Source organism: Anser brachyrhynchus (assembly GCF_964034855.1).
Source record: "Anser brachyrhynchus genome assembly, chromosome: 5".
NCBI lineage: Eukaryota > Metazoa > Chordata > Aves > Anseriformes > Anatidae > Anser > Anser brachyrhynchus.
In genome coordinates, this window is record NC_137699.1 from 12,720,103 (window position 1) to 12,737,903 (window position 17,801).

A 17,801-nucleotide genomic window follows, 5' to 3' on the forward strand; every position below is an offset into this window, starting at 1 on the left:
AGCAGCTGGTGTAGTGTGTGTGTGTGAGAGATGGGGAGAGAGAAAGAGGGGGACAGAGAGTATAATACGACTCTAGGTGATAGTAAGAGATGGGCTTTCATCCTGCACCATTGGCACTTGCAGCTCACGGTCTCAGCACAGACACAGAGGTACAGAAAGCAACACAATTCTCTGAATAGCAGCAAAAGAAAAGGAAGATTGCTTTTGTCTCTACCTGAACAAGCTGTAAGACTCAATCTCTGCCTTACAATTCAGAATGTGATAAATTGTACAAAGTTGGGTACAACTGTGATATTGCCCCTTAGGCACAGACAAGAAATTGGGGACACAAAGAGGGGAAGTGGCTTGCTGGAGGTGATAGAGCAGTTCTTCAGCAGAGGCTGGGAGTGGGAACAAGTATGGGCTGGAGTCTTCAGGTCAAGGGCATTTGGCCTCTCTTGACCAGAAAGAAACCGCAGAAAAGAGAACATAAACTATTTCCCATTTAATTTGGAACCATTTATTGAACTGAAGTGCGTTTTTTGCTTTACCATTAATATTGCTTCTTCAGCAGTGCTTTGAAACATAGAATACTTCAAGACATGGAAACTCTGGAACCGATAAATATTGTGTTGCCTAGTCTCAGACTGTATCACTACTTTTTCTTGTTTTCTTTTAGTGTGAAAAGAGGCATTTAAAAGCTGCTGGTATTGATGCTTTGTTTGTAGACTGCAAAAGCAGGAGATATTTGGAAGGTTACATCAATACTGTGTGGGATTTTGCTATTCCCAGTGCAGTTTGTTCTCATGTAGAAAACTAAACTCCAAATGTGCATAGGATACAAACTCCTTGTTTCACTGATGACAAGGTTTTGGAAACATAGTAATGGGATGTCATTTACTGCGTGGGCCAGAGCTGGAGGGCAGAGCTGCCTCACCTGTTGTAATTCCTCCTCATGCCTTTGAGAAGCAAATTCACAGGTAGAAAGACTGCATTTGGTGCAAAGGGCTTCCACTCACTTCTGCCGTCATTGCAACCCAGTCTGGACTTCTGCCTCTCTTTATTCAAACAAGGCAAGATTGAAGCTGGGATAGGATGGCTCTTAAATGAGGAGAACTTCTACAAACAACAGCAAGAGTTTCTGTCAAATGTGCTTTGTAGTTACAAAAATTAGAGTCCTCTTTCTCCTGGCATGTGTCTAGCTTTTTGGCCGGGCTGTGTCTGCTTCCTTATTTTCATTCGACATCTGTATTTCTTACATAACTACAGCACTTTTACTGACTTGACTGTACTAACTACTTTGAAAGCATGAATACAGCTACAATTTACATGTGCAAATCTCAGAATATATGAGGATGTGGTGGCTCTGAACGGTTTCACCCATATGACAATGCAGACCTAAATTAATCTCAGTAGCCAAGGTGCTGAAGGATGGAAGCTGGTTTTGATCTGCTCCAATAAACAAATTCTTTGTATCTCTGCACATTAGCTGTTGATTGTTTTGACTAATTTATCGGTCCTTTGCAAATTGAAGCACTTAAGTGAGAAAAAGAAACAGAGAAACTAAGAAAAGAATGTTCTCATTGTGAAATTAAAATAAGAGATTTTTGTAATTAATATATGCATATTTTTAGCCACTTGCAATAAAACATTTCAGTTATGGTGGCAGTTAAGATACAGCTTTATACACGATTAAGAATATGTAACTGCTTATTGTGCATAGCTGTCCTCTGTTTTCAAATGATATAAATACAACCATAACTTGATAAGGATATGAGACCTTTATTGTGGAGCTGACTGCTTGCTACTGTGGAGGAGGTGAAAATGCTTTGGAAGAGAGGCAGTATAGAAAATTAGAGGAAGACTATCCAATTCAATTATTTTTCCCTGGGAAGGTTCTTTGCTTCTTTTTGTTTCACAAGATTATATCATCTCTATCAAAGCTTCTCCATAAGCTTCGTATTTCTGCTTTGTTGTCTTTGCAAGGTATACGACCATTCTTGTCCATTTTTGTGAGTTTGCCTGTCACTATTCTTGCAGAATGTGTCCGCTCTTCTGTTATTAAATACTATACTAATATTTTTTTCCAGTGATAGATAGTGGGAGCTGTTGCCTGGGTCCATGGTTTTAAGATTGCTTTTTTATCCTACAAAGAGCAACTACATGAGTAGCTTTCTTATGCCCATCTTTAATCTTCTGGAATCCCAATACACATGTCTATAAGTCCTGTTCAAGTTCCGTCTTTAGCTTTGTTATTGCTTTTGAAAATCCACCTTGAAATATTTTTACCATCTAGTATTCCCATATTGTCCATATGAAGGGAGGCCAGACTGTTTTGCATTTCATATAGACATCTGGGGCAATATTATGTATTTTGTGAGATAACGATGGAGAAATACATATTCTGTAAGCTAGACAGTACTGGATCCTCATGTGCTAGTTACTTTGGGAGCAAGTATTTATCTTCTGCATGATCTCATCTCAGTCTTCTGCAGTTATTTCATATTTACAGTCTAGACTAAATAACTTAATAGTTTTTATGCAGTTTGTCCTTTTAAAACTGCTATGAATCATATATTCTTGACATAATCTTGATCATGGAAACTTTAGCCTCTGCATTATACTTTCTAATGAAGCTAGCATAGTTTGTTTCTTGTCTGGGAATATTATAAATAACATAAGCAAACAGTATAAATTTATATCGAACCTCCCCCTTTCTCCTTCCTTTGCCTTTCCCCTGCTCTCTGGTAAGAAATCATCTATTTACTATAGTTCCTTTCAATCAAGATATAAAAGTATTTTTATTTTCATTCTGATTAAGATACATTTCTTAAGTCTGATTTTTTTTTCTTTTAACTCAATAGCTTCTCTCTTCTGTGACCAATTAGTAAATACGGTTTTAATTACCAGATGATATTTAGCGGGTGCCAGAATCTTGGAGAATAACTCTTGTAGATACTATAATAAGAATTCTTTTGCCATTTTATGAACCAGTCATAATTGCCTCTTAATGCTCCATCTGACAGTGGGTCTGATACATGGGTTCTGAACATGCTCTTTGAAATATGCTATCACCAGGTTTTCCATCCTGTCCCCCCTCCCATTCTAGGGTTATTCTAGGTTACTGTGTTTGATACTTGGCCTCTGGGATCTTTTTGACATTTTTTTTCCTACTTACTAGCTTGGCTTGATTTTTTTGACCAGAGCAGGGCAGGAAGATAATTTTAAAGTTTCTGCATTTTATAAGACAATTCCACCTGCCTGAGCTACCTCATAGGGTTCTGATTAATGGCTTAATATTTCATTTAAGTCAGTCTTCACAATAAACAGTGAGTTACTGTTTAAATATTTCATTTTGTTATCCACTATGTTAAGCAAGTTGTTTGCTCTTTTTTAAATGTTTCATGGACTCAAGATTACAGTACTGTCATCTACATTTCATGGTGGTTTTTTTTTGTTCAGCTCTTGCTTACAACCTTCTAAGTGTGCTCCTTGTGCTTATTCCCTTTTTCATTCAGTATCTCTGAATTTTAAGGATAATGATTTAATAACTAAATCAAACCATGGAGATAATAAGGGTCATTTTTTTCTTGTTCTCCCATACAATTTTGTATACTTCTACTTCTTTTTCTGGGATAAGCTAGATGAGCTGATCTCAGACATTTTACAGCATTTACCAGATATCCATTTGTTCAATAGTCTCCTGTTTTTAATGATTTCATTGTCTTGCTGAGGTCACTCAGTACCTCCTTCATTATACTAGATTTGGGACACTTTGATATCTGTTTCAGCCTGGCTCTTCCAGCAAAGGAAACCTTCCTGATATACTTTTTTGCAAGAGTTTATACCCTGAAATGTTCTGGAGTTGTCAATAGCCTTGCTTTTCGAATACCCCATTCTTGTTCTTCAAGTGCGGTGTGGTTGTTTGGAGACGTTTGTTTGAATCACTCAGACTCATAACCTCTTTGACTTCTTCCCCACCTACAGAATTTTTTTTTTTTTGCCAAGTAGATAAGCTGTCTGGGGTTTTCCTGTTCTCAGTGTTTTTGATGCTATTTTCACGTTCTTAATGTTTTGGAATAAGTCTGTATTGTTTTGTAGTTGTATTTTGATACAACCCATGGTGAGGTAGTGCCAAGTTTTCAGGCAGCCTCTCCCCAGCTGAAGAAACAAAACGGGACAAGATCAAGAAAAGCAAAACAAAATGCCTGTCTATGTGAGATTAGAATTAAGCCCTGCTGTTTACCTGAGAATTTACTGAGCTCCATTTTGTACAGAGAATGAAATTATTTTTGTGAATCGTTCCCCATGATGTAGTGGTGAAGCCTTGTTTAAGTAGGATTTGGGAACACTGACAGGAAAAAAGGGCTTCAGAAATCTAAGTGTGTATGAGCAGGAAGCACTTGACTTCATTGGTATGTAGTAGTTTGGAACAAATACCTGGTTAATCACAGTTGACAAAGACCATCAAAAGTACCCAGAAGGCTGAAATGAAAATATTTAGCATTAATCAGTAATCAGTGTAGTGGTAGTTAAACATGATTCTGTCTTCAAGTGGCTGTTGAACGGATAAGTGGCAAAATCCATTCATAATTTTCTTTGATATGCGCTGTGCTTGTTTAGGGTCGCTCGTATAAACAAAGAATTTGCTTTTCTTAACCAAATATGACTTCAAATGAGAAGTGCAAGCTGCTTTGTTATGCGGCTGTGGAAATGCTGGTCAGTTAGCGTCAGATTTCTTTGGAAGTTCAAACTGGAAACACATGAAGCTTCTAGTAAAGACCAAATCCGGGTAATCGGTTTGGGTAAATCAGCAGAGTTCGTTTGACTTCAGTTAAAAATCTCGCAGCCTGTATCTAAATCTCATCAACGCCTTTGTATTCTCATCTGTGGAAACTGGGAGTTGCAGAATCCTACCTTATAATGATGGTAGCATTTTCCCCTGTAAAAATGCAAAGCAGTGGAGAGAATTATCTCCCAGAGCTCAGTCAAATTCTGAAAATGGGAATAACAGTAGGAGACAACTTTTAAACATATTAAAAAGTAAAATAACTTCATTTATTTTTCATCACCTTCCTTGTATGTGTGAGTAGTCATGCTGGGGCACAACTATATTTAATCCTCGTTTAAGTCAGCTTCTGTCAACATAAACTGTAGGCAAGGCCAAGGCAGTAAAACCTCGCCCAGGAGAGGAAGTGACTGCAGCATGAATTACATCAATTCACCGCCTTTCAGGGCACGAAAGCAAGAGCAATGCTGCAGTATTTGGGACTTGATTGGGGCCAGGGCTAGAGCAAATGAGGAGGGCATTCTTTGGTAGGTCTTCGGTCCATAAGGCAACACCCCATCCCAGAAGAAAGGCAAGTAACAAAGCAACCTCTCTCTCGTGAAGTGAATCCCTGTGGATGACCAAGGCACTGTTTACAGAAGAAAGTATGACTCAGTACTTCAGCTTCAGGAACTGGAATACTAGCAGGGAGACTCTGGAGTTGCATTACTACCGGCCCTACATAGCGAAGACTTGAACCATCAGGAACTGCTGGTCCACAGGACCACAGAACGGCCGAGGCTGGCAGGGACCTCTGGAGGCCACCTGGTCCAACCCGTGCTCAAGCAGGGCCACCCGGAGCAGGCTGCCCAGGGCCGTGTCCAGGTGCCTTTTGAAGATCTCCAAGGAGGGAGACTTCACTCTGATTCTATGAAGTATGAAGTTATTACTTCTGAGATATATAAAGAATAATTGCCTGTCTTAAATGCGAGGCTTTGTTCTTCATGTTCTTCCACGTGAAATACCATGGAAAACAATTACCCAGTGAATGAGAAATTATCAAAAAGAAAATGTGTTTCAGAGGTGTGGGGAAGATATTCAGATAGGTGGTCTAATGCTGCTGCATTCAGAGTCTCTCAAAAATCCTGACTGTCGTTAAGTGATGCTGTAGTAGAACAATATACAATGTTAGTGTAAATGCTGTAAGCTTCCAGACTAGTGGTGTCCTAGCTGATGATAAAAACCCTGGACCCAGGACATCCAGTCATTTTTTTCCCCAGACTTCCTGTGGAAAAGGTTCTTTCAGTTCTGCTTGTGACTTCAGTTTCTTCTTGTAGTCAGGATAATGTTTTCCCTAGTTGGTGAAAACGCAGCTTAGTGAATTAACATAGCTTTGAGGACACAAAACGGTGAATTTTATGATGCTGATACTACTTTGCAGTGTCTTGCTTTTTCTTATCGGCAAGTCTGTCTATTGCAAGACTTTCCCAGAACAGTTAAAGGCAAGAACGCCTCTGTGACCTTGTGCAATTCTGCCGTTGTTGCTGTAAAGGTCATTACGTTAAACAGAAGCTGCAGTGATCTTTATGAAGGCAAGAGAACCTGCCTTAAAATGATAAAAGAGCAGCCATACATACAGTCTTCTGTCACCCAGTGAATGAGTCCCTTGTTCTCTTGGGATTAAAGTAGCGTACTTTTGCCTTGGAGTGAGGCTTGGTTAAAACTATAAACTAGTTTTGTCAGCTTAGTTACTCAAAACATAGAAAAATTCAGAGAGACATATCCCAGTTGAAGAAGAAAGGCTGCTGAAAACCTTCAGAGATCCAGTTGTCTGTAAGGGACAAAGAAGGGTCAGTTCTACTCAGCTGCTGCTAAGGCAGCTGAGGCTGTGGCTTGTCTTCCCTGCAAATAGCCCAGGGCTGAAGACCATAGGGCTTCCCTACTGGTTCATATGACTCTCCAGGTAGACCAGGAGTCCACAGGACCAGCTTTCTCTAATCTGCCCTGTGAGACTGCTGTGAAACCTAGGACCCAGCCCCTGAGACTTGCTTTCAGGCTTTTCATGCTTTGTCAAGCCCCAGCAAGGCTTGCTGCTTCGGTAGCTGGGGGTCTGGGAGCACTGAGGCTGCTTGAAGACCTCCAGGAATTTGGACATGGACTGGTAAATATCTATAGAGCCTATCTGGTGATTAGTGAATGATAATTTTTCAATTTAAATTTTGTTTTGTAAAGAAAGTTTTGCCCTGCTCAAAGGACAGTCGGACTATCAGGGATCAGAAGCCTGAGTTGTCCCACGGTGGAGACAGTGCCTAGAGCTCAGATACGCCTGGAGCTTGTTTGGTTTTCTGGTGTCCAGCATTGACCAGGTATTAAGAGACAGGAAGATGGATGCAGGTAGGCAGGGGTAGGTCACCTGAATCCCAGTCAAGCACACCACGTTGTCTGCCACGTGTCGTGATGTTTAGACTCTTTACTGTTTGGTCTGCTTGCGTGCAGTTTTTTAAGGCAATATGAAGACTGCATCTCCAGTCTAGCTGCAAAGGATACCGAGCTTGGAAGTCTTCCTCTGATGAGAACACTAATATTGGCAGACTTCTAGAGTGTTGCTCACCACCTCTGAGGGGTAACTACTCCATGCCTCTCTTTACTTCCAGTCCAGCCATCTATCTGTAAGGTGGGTGCTAAAGGCAGCATGCAGGCATACTTCAAACGGTGAGGAGAAGAATTGCTACAGAAACTAGGGCTGGGAGTTCACCAGCTTCCCAGATAGGTCTGTGGGTTGTAGGTGCTCCCCAGTTTCTGGATTTAAACTTGGCATGAGATGAGTTCCTAATGGTCGCTTGCCTTTAAGAGGCAAAGAAAAGCTGTTGACCTTCTAGTAACGTGCCCAGGACAGCCAATTTTGGTACAACTAGAAAGCTGAGTGGGGATTTCCCATTCCTTCCAGGATATAACATTTCAGATAAGAAACTGTGGAAGAAAAATACCAGAGAAGTCAAAAGTATAGAATTGGCCGGAAAGCGTAGTTAAAACAGCTTGGCAGAAAAGTGTTTCAAAAGAACATTTTTGGTGAACTTAAAAATTTCAGTGAGTACTCCTCAGGAAAATGTATTGAAATGAGAGCTACTTCTGCGTAAGGTTATTGCAGAATTTGGGAATTTCATTTAGCAATGGATATTTTTATTTTAATACTTCTGTTATTTCCTAAACTTTAACTACTAGTGAACCTCTTGTGTTATTACTGCTATGTGCAATGATCTGTAAAAGATCTAAAGGCTAAAGATCTGTATTTATTTCAAAAATAATGAGTTGAGGTTGCTACTTAGTAATAGCTGAAATATTTTATCTGCTCTCTAGATCAGAGTATCTTCTGTTTGCATCATAATGAAAGTAGTAATAAAAACAGACAACACTTTCATCTAGAAAAAGTGCTTGTTCCAACGAGTAAGAACTTTCTGTTCTTACAGATTTTTAAAATAAAGGAGTACCTGTGCTTCTTCAGGAATCTTGTCCTGATTTTTTTTTTTATAATTCAAGTGAAAAATAATATTTTTCTAGCACAACATCAATGTCAATGAGACAAAGGTTAAGAAGAATTTTTCCCAATACAAATGCTGCACCTGCAGCTAATCTCAGCATTTCTGCAGGAGGCAGATAGCAGGGAGATGCAATGCTGGTGTCTTTGCCTGATCGGATGCGCTTGGCCAAAGCCCTGGCGTTCAGTGCTTTGACAACCTACATGCTGCAGCAAGAGACTACGGGTGCTGCAGGTCTGACCACAAGAACACTACCCAGCTTTTCTCAGCCCCACAGCTGGGCTGTGGTGGGGTTTGCGTTTATGAATGAGCACAACCTGGCCAGCCGCTGTGTTGGGCAAACAAGGCTTTCTTCTGCAGCTGCTGCAGAATGCAGCGGGCCAAGAGCAGCCTGCCCCGTACTGCTGGGGCTCTGGATGCAGCCTGCCGCAGTGCTGGAAGGGGATCAAGAGGACTGAACAGAGGAGGGAGGAGAAAGGGAGGATGGATTTCTGAAATGTCCTGCATCATGCTAAGGAAGCAAATGTTATTGTTCAATTGCGTCTCCATCATCAGCTAGCTGAAGTGCAAGTTCCAGGCCTCTTTTATGTTTCTGGGAAAGCGAAATATATTGCAAAGGAGAAAATTAGCCTTAAAGAGATTCACTGTTCTGATGATGGTGGCTATCAGAAAATAATTAGGGGATCTTGTTTGGAGCTGAACATGAGATTCTACAGAGCAGGAGAATCACAGAAAGTGCTGATAGAGAAGATATGTGCAAGATTAAAAGGAAACCCTCCTTTTCTCTGAGTGATTTTTGCCAACAGCTAGGAGTGGCTCCTTTACCCTGCTGGAAAATATCGCAGTACCTTCTCAACTGCTTCATTTTCTTCCAGCAGGTTAGATTACTTGAGGGTGTATATTTGTCTTGGCATATGATTAACCAATGCATCTTCTAGTAGCTAGAGACTGGAAGTAGTATCAATGGCACATTTGTTAACCAAGACATTAAGGAAAGAAGAGGCAAGGTTTATAGGTATGTTTTTCACCTGCAGTTAGCCCATGCAGATCAAGGTAGAGGAACAGTAATGACAAAGTCTGGAGCAAGTTTTTGCCAATGCTTTCACAGTGCTGTGGTGATGTGGAAGATTTCAGCCCCAGCAACCACCAGCTGTCTCCACCATTGCCCAATACATTTTTTCTTTTGTTCTGACAATTTTGCAGAATTGTGTGCTAGTTGTAGATAAAAAACCTCTACAGTTTAATCAGTACTTACATAGATACAATCAGTCATCTTGCAAACAGGGAGAAAAGCAATATAGACAGTGGAAGGTGGGCTGCTAACGTATTATATTTAGCAATCACATCCTCTTCCAACGTGTTGGTTTTTAAATGACGTTTGCACAAAATTACTCAGTTTTTTGCTATTGGCTTGTGCAGTTGTCTATTCCCTTATTAATTTTACAGACTGGTTAGTAGTTACTTTTGACTTCCTTCAAGAAGCTTAACCCAATTTATCCAAATATCCATAATCCCAGTGGTATTTACTTGGAGTTTTTATATCGTTCCACTTCCATTTCCTGCACAGCTATGTGTACTTCTTGCAGATGAAAAATCGGTGCAGTCCTATTTATTTATTGATTAAAAGATTCACACTGCTTGGGAACAGGAAGAAAAACAGTAGTGTCAGTGGCAGGTGGAACACTTTAGTCCAATTACAATTGAAAAGTCTTTGTCGTTAGTCCTGTTATGCCCACTGCATCTCTCTTTCTCTTAGAGCATGCTAGACTGACCTGCCAGCATAGCTTTCTTGGAAAGTTGTCCAGTCCAAGGATATGTACTGAACAAGATTGTCAAGACTGCATCCAGCGTCTTGCATTACTCTGAGCTATCTAACCTCTGGTAAATGCCCTTTTTCTGTGTTAAACACCTGACTCCTGTACAGATGAAATCCAGAGCTGCAGATTCATTACTTGAATCGGCCATGAGACCCATGAGAGAAAGCACAAGCAGTTATTTCAGCAAACTGATCTCTTTCAGATGACCCCTTCTAAGCAAAGTACTATATACTTGGGCATTATTTCTGTTTTGTCATGTTCAAGCAATTTGCTATAAAAATCTTTTTTCAAAGCTTATCTATATATAGCACCATATGCATAAACAATACATGGAAAATGTTTGTATCTGTGAGAATGGTTGTATCATACAGATGACTGAAATGAGAGAGAATAATGGTATGCACTAGATTGTACTAGTAAAAATAAGCTTACAGTTACATAGTACTCACAGTTGAAGGGTTGAATGTTTTTCTATATTTTCCATTTTGTGCTTCTGTCCTAAAAATAAAGAGGGTCGTTTTTCTCCTAATAGAAGTATTTCTTTCTAAACTACACCGTTTGACATGATAAGAGTTTTAGACTTGGTCTATGTCACAAAGATACTGAAAGAACAGGTAAGACAAAAGCAAGGAAAGATTGTGTTAAAAGCAAGTAACCTCCTTCTGATAAGACACATGGAGTGGAGCTCCTGCCCGCTTGTCACAAGAAATGGACCCTATGATCTTAAACAGTTTTCAACATCTGTGTTTCAGCGGTGGCTGACAGAGAAGCAAATCTGTTTTTCATCCTCCCTGTGCAGGCTCCTGTAACGTCACTGTGGCTAACCTCTGATCGTGTCAAGGACAGGGCAGGGCATTCCAGTAACCTCAGGACAGAGAGAGATGTCAGTTGGAAAGCAGAGCAACTGGATGCTATAAATAGGGAGAGGGAGGACAATTTAACTGAAGCAAACTTCTAGAAGAAAAATAGCCCTTTTGCATTCTGTGTTGTCTTTTGCATGTTCAAAAAGTTTGCTTTTTAATGAAGTTCTGTCCAAGCAAAGAAGGGTTATTTTTTTCTCCTCCGTACTATGTCCAAGAAAAGATCCACTTTCAAAGGCCATAACTTATCTAACTGGCGTCCTCTGGCCTATATATACGTTAAAATTATTTGCATTGCTTTTTGGAGTATAGAAGCCTGGTCCTCATTTCTAGATGTTGAAATACTAGTACAGGAAGTTGTAGGTTAAAATTGTCAAAACTTTTCTTGAGTTCAGGAACAAATGCTTATTTACTGCACAAAGGTGGTGAATATTTGCAGCTTATTGTCTTGGTTTTAGTTGTGTCTGTGCTGCGCTTTTGCTGATGTGGCCCGGAGTCAGGCAGAGGGTCTTTTCCCCTTTCCATGTGCTTCATTTCAGAAGACTCCAGTCATGGCAGAAAGATTTAATATCTGTTATCAAATTAATGATGCGTGTGGGAGGGTGATGCATAAATTGCCAAGTGCCAAAACATTTTAGCAATTCAACATGACTGAAGAAGCTATGATCCTGCAAGAGGTGAATTAGCACGGCAAGCAAAGTTGGCCAAATTTGAGAATTACCGATATTTGGAAAAAATTTTGGTTTTATTCAGCCTGGAAGAGACACCATTTTCTGGTGTTTTCTGTAAGCTGGAATTCGTGTTGAAAAGAGAGTCTGCAAATACCAACACATGGGATTTCTGCAGTGAAGCACGATCCCTGGCAGCTGCTGGCTGAAATTGGTGTGGTTCTCGTCATGCTCGGCGATGCCCGCCTCCTGGATAGCAGCTGCGGATTTTACAGTCGTGTTAATTTTACTCCGTGTCCGCTCTCCTTCTGAGGCCTGGGTGGCTGGGACAGGTCTGCCCTCGGGGCTGCCCTCTGGTTTTAGAGCTGCCGTGCCCCTGCGCCAGCTGGCGCCCGTGCGTGCAGGGGCCGGATGCCCGGCGGACCCTGGAATCCTGCCCCGTGACTCATCCAAGATGCTGATCCCAGCGTACCAGCCCGCCCTGATGAAGCCAAGTCCTGCTGGGGAGTTCACAACCGGCTTTGACTGGTGTAATGATTAATCGATACTCCCAGAGTCACTGATGCGCAGACACATCATTATCTTTAGTTCTCTTGCTGTGTAATTACCAGCCATAATTCAATATTTCTCTCATGAACAAAGCATTTACCAGTTATGCTCCACCTGCCCCTTTGGCAGTGTCCTCAACCCAGAATAGCTGAGCTGGCCTGCCAGCCCCTTCCAGCCTTCCTCCTCATCCCCTGGCACACAGTTGCAAGGCAAAAGCGATCTAATGCCCATTACTGCATTTTCTTCACACAGTTCACCCTTATGTCAGCTTGTCCTTTCTCCCCATCCACATCCCTGTCCTTGGCCACCTGTGCCCTGCTGCCTTCTCTCCCTTCAGTCATATGGCACTGCTGCATCTCCCACTGCTACATAAACTGCAAGTGCTCTTCTTCTTATCTCATTATAGCCTCCTTCAGTTTACTGAGTTCTCCCCTGCCTTTCAAACCTGTTTTCCATACTGCCTGTCTTTGGGGAGCCACAGCTTCCTCTTCCCCTTCCTTCTCACGTTCCTGCCTCAGAACTCTGCAAGCCGCAGTCTTTTATCGTCCTGTCCTCTCCTTCCCTGCTTTTCAATAAATCGCTCTCTTCTGCCTTCCTCCCTGTCTTCTTTCTATTAGATGCTGTCTCAATATATCTCACCTCCTCTTTCACCATTTGTCCTGAAGCCATGACAAAGTCAGCTTTCTCTTTGTCTTGCCTCATTCATCTCCTTTCCACTCAATAACCACAGCTCTTTCTTCTCTGGAATTTGTTCCACCCAATTTGTCTTATTTCTTAAGGCTTATTTGATTCAGCTGTGTGTATGTTTATGTGAGCATCTAAGTCTAATGACCCGTTTTTGAACTCATTGGTAAGTTGCAACCTCAACAATAAGAGTGAAGGTCTTAAAGAATACCAGCTTCCTACGGGTTTCATGAAGATTGATGTCTAGGTGGAGAAGAAAGATCTGCACTTGCCTGCAGTGGTGGAAAGGTCGCAGCATGTGCTCCTTTCAGTGATTTTTACAATTGTTAATTATTATTAAAGCTCAACACCAGGTAGAACTTCAGTCAGAATTCAAATTTTCCTGAACAACAGCAAATCAAGTCACAAGACACATATGTAAGAAACCAGACATTAGGAATACCGTTGCTCATAGAACTGCTAATTTTTCACTCTTTCATGTGATCTATTACCCATTGTTTCACTATTTAACTTTGAGGTCTCTCTTTTTTTTTTATTTGAAATTTCCTTTTATCTTGGCGTACTTATCAAAATGTTTCATACAAAATTTTAGTCACTCAGGTTTGTGGTTTGACCTCCATTTGTGAACCCATTCCTTCTGCATCTTGACTTCATCTTCCTTAAAGTATCACTCGTGATGTCTACAAGTTCTCCTATACACAATGTCTTCTCTCTCTGTGTTACTTTTTTTTTGCTTGTGTTCTGCCTGAAGACTCTTCTCATGAATTTCAGTTCTTTAGCTTTGTAGCTGGTGGTGACTGCCATTCCCCTTGAACACGATCCTTATCATCCGGACCTTTGTAATTGTGAAAATTGCCTTTTAAATGCAGGAGAACTTAAAAACAAAACAAACAAACAAAAGTCTAGAAAAAAAATCAAGAAAGGAAGGGAAAAAAGTAGTCTCTTTTTGAAAAATCATAAAATTAATTCATAGCCACAACGTAAATTCAGCTGCCCTTTTATCAGCTGTGATACATTTTTGTATAAATGTTCACATTCACATCACTAATACAAGAAATTTTTCTCTTATTACAGGTTGAGATGAAAATCCATTTCTGGGCCGTGTAAAGTTACTCTGCACTGAAGCTCATGCAATGAGAAGACTGTAAGGCTTACAAGTCAGTCAAATCTTATTTTGCTTATTTTACTCAATGACTTTTTATTAGTAGCTAATACTTAAAAAAATGTTAGTTGCCAATGTTGTCGGGGTCATGTGACTGGAAGAATATCAACACGTGGCATGAAAGTACTGGTAAGAAATAACAAGAACAGAAATGAAACAAAAGGATAGATTGTTCTTTCATCCTAGAGATTCAATCAAATTGTTTCAGAAATACCAACAATGAATTACAGTCAACATTTCAGAAGTAAGATCCTAAATCACATTCTTGCAGAATTTCTTACATCCCTAAATAAAAAATATAACCAATGCAAGAAATCAAGGATAGAAGCCTTTTATAATTGAGTGACAGATAATGAGAGGCAGCAGAGGACAAAAGTACTCTCTAGCAGGCCTGATTATGAGGGATACTCCTCGTTTTCAATCCAGGAGCACGTAGAGCCATCTCTCTAGCAGAGTTTTTAATCACTGTATTTCATAAATCCCAGAGACCACACAAAACTGCCTGCATAGGAGTTAAATTAATACACTGTACGAAGTGAGAATTTGATTTTGCCCTGAGCGATTTCCACAGAAAATGTTTTTAATATTTCACTGGCTGAAAATTACTACAGGTATATCGCTACAACCAGAGAGCTTCCTTTCTACAACCAGCTAAAGATGCTGAGTGACAGTAAGGGTACAGCTGCCAGTTTCAGACCTAAAGCAGGAGCAGAAAGAAATCAGGCAAACAGGAGTAAGGAAATTACAGCTTACCTGTGTACAGTCAGATCATGACTATTACATCAAAATGAGGTAAATGAGCCCATCACACTTAACTGACAATAACCCTAGTTCTGAACAGAGGGTGGAGAGTTTTGAAATATCATTTTTTTACCTGGATTTTAGTCTTTAAGTCACGTCTAGGCTAGAACAAGAAAGCTCCTCTTAAAAAATGTAATTTAATGTATCTGTCAAAAACTATTGTGCAGACAGCAGTTTATATGTTAAATTTGTATTAGCTAGCTGCCTTGTAGTGTAGTACTGTTCATGTAATTGCCATCAAACTTTAGTGTTTTGGTTGACTAAGTGTTTGCTGTTAAGTTACAATTGCTTCTTATGTGTTGCTTGTAGGGAATTATGAAATTATCAGCTTGTGATAAATTAGCTTATAGAAGTGGGCTGCAGTTGAGGCTAATAGGAATGGTTATATACTTGCAGTGAAATCTAGAGAACTTCAGGACACTATTTTTCTAGATACTGAGTAGAAAAGTAGTTTAAAAATGCCTACTTCAGTTACAACAAACATTAACTGTACGAAACATGCATGAGAAGGGGAATGCAATTATGGGTACATTTAAACATAGTTTCTAAAAATAGGCAACGTATTTTGCAAGTGAGAACCTTCCAGATATGAATGTTTCAAGTGAAATCCTCAAGACACTGTAGAAAGCCTGAATCAACTACTGAGAGAAAAGTGTAAGTTGTTTCATGCCATCTCAATAGCATTGACTTTATACCTAAATTATTACAATGTTCATTCTTTCTCTACAGACCATTTTAATTAAAACACATTAGAAGCATACTTACCCTATTACCTTAAATTCTTAGTCTCTCAAAAACTCCATTACCCCTGGACTAAGTGCCAAAACTTCCCTAAATTGATTTATTTTGCCTTTTTTTTTTTAAAGTCTGTTTGTTGTTGACTCCAATTTGGTAACATTTCTTTTTAAATAAGCAAGATTTTTTTCAATAGAATCTCCGGGAAATCAAGTGAAATGAGATCACTTTGGTGGAATGTTTTCCCCCAGATCTTCAGTAGCAGAAAATAAAAGCAGTTTAAAAGTCTGCCATTATCTCATTAAAATCTTTCTGCTTTCAGCTTATAACCTCACTAAATTAGCATTAGAGGAACAGACCTTTATGTTAAATTCATTGCAGAGTTGTGCCAGCAGGACTAGTTGCATTTTAGTGGTCCCTCATTGCCTGTTCGCACAAAATTATAGTAAAATCCTGAACAGTAAATTAAAATGGAACACAACCTTTTTATGTTGAACGTACAGCAGCTGAAAGCTTAAGCTTCTGTTGAACGCCACAATTATTGCATAAAGCATGTTTTCCAAATTCAAAATTCTGAATGATTGATTAACTAAAAACACAATAATTAACATGCATGTTAGAGGAAGCCAGAAATTATTTATATAGTATTTTTTAGCTTAGTGTACATTCAAGAAAGCTTGATATCCTGAATTTTTTCCACAACTTCCAACTGCACAAACTAACACTTTCTGGGTACCTGATTTTTAAGTTATTTCTTGATGCACGTTTTTCTGCTTTAGGTAGCTCTGTCCCTTCAAGTGGAGTTCTGCCTTGTGTACATTTCATCTCTCCTGTTTGTGAACCAACAGTGTGATCAGGATCACCATTTTCTCCTCTTGCTTGGTATCTTTTATCTTTTTTTGGCTATCATCCCTTCTTTGTCTTCTTTTCTTCTTTGCCATACACACATATTAATTTATTGATATAGTAATGTATTAAGACACTGTAGGAAGTATAATCTCCGTCTAGTAACCATTGCTACATGTTATGGTGTAACCCAGGCTGTTGAAAGATACTGCCAAATGTGATGAGCTTAATGACACTTAGCAGTATTTAAGACATAGTGTTTTGCCCTCATATCTTGACATGGTGCGTACTTGTTTCACAGCAAGAGTTCTCTGTTCCACAATCCCAGAAAGGGACATAATAAGATGAAGTGTTTATATATAATTTACAACTACAAATTGCTAGAAGTATATAAAAAAAAATCAGGTTTATAGCATGGCATCCCTGTCAGCTCTTGTTTTACTTGACAGCCTGAGCAAGAACAAGGGTTACACAAGCCCATTAAAATAGTAACAATATAGTGCTGGTTTGCACACAGACTTTTAACAAAATCTGTTTTGTAAAACTGATTATATTCGGCAGTTAACCTGCAAATGGATGCTGACTGGCAGGTAAAATGACTGAAATGGCTTTAATTTTTGTATGATTATAATCAGATCATGATCCATGTCAGCTTGTACCAGAAGAAGGGCAAAGATTTTAATTCACATTTTGCTTTGTTCTTGCTTGTGTCTGGACTGTTCAGGAACACAGGATTTTATGGGGACCAGGGAGACCACCGAATCTGCTTTGGTATCCTCACAACATCTCTTTGTATAACTTCTATTTTGAGATGATCCAGCTCTGTTTTAAAAGTAGGTAGTATTTTGATATTTTGATGTCTCTCTGCAAGAGACAAAATGGAGTTTGTGGCAGATATGTTTATGCAGAGTGGAATAATTGAATTAAAGGAAAAGTTATCTGTCTCATAAAGGTGTCAGAATGTACATCCTGAGTCTCCAGCACCCCTGGAAATTCAGCCAAAGTTGCAGAGGCAAATTCACCCACAAAGACAGACTTTGTGGATCTGGTCTTTCTACATCTTCCTAGTGATGCAAATACAGTGTGGTGCTGTTCCTAGATGTTCTCGTTATTCTTCTTCCCACAATTACCAACCAAGGAACTGCTGTGTTTGTGCATGGATATGCACTATTTGCAAGAGCCGCCTGTGGAAAACAAGCTGTATGTCTTTTGAAGAGGTGTGCATTCTTCCTGTTAAACCCAGCGTAGCCCCTTGAATTTTACAATCAATAGCTGCATATATATTTCAAGGAAAAATGCTTCTTCCTTTTATGTGGACCTCCTTAAAGTTACCTCTGCATATTGCCTCATATAGGCAAATACAATCTTTTCTGTCTGTGAAGATGGAAAGACTTTC

At 39.7% G+C, this 17,801-nt stretch overlaps 1 protein-coding gene across 2 annotated transcripts in view; it reads left to right on the forward strand.

The window, feature by feature from the left end:
• The window catches only part of FUT8 (fucosyltransferase 8), a 179,237-nt gene that overhangs the window by 17,438 nt on the left and 143,998 nt on the right, over nt 1-17,801 (forward strand). For both annotated transcript variants that reach the window (XM_080592536.1, XM_080592538.1), the window contains exon 2: nt 13,936-14,018. The gene's annotated coding sequence lies outside the window, so the exon portion shown is untranslated. The remainder of the gene's footprint in view (nt 1-13,935; nt 14,019-17,801) is intronic.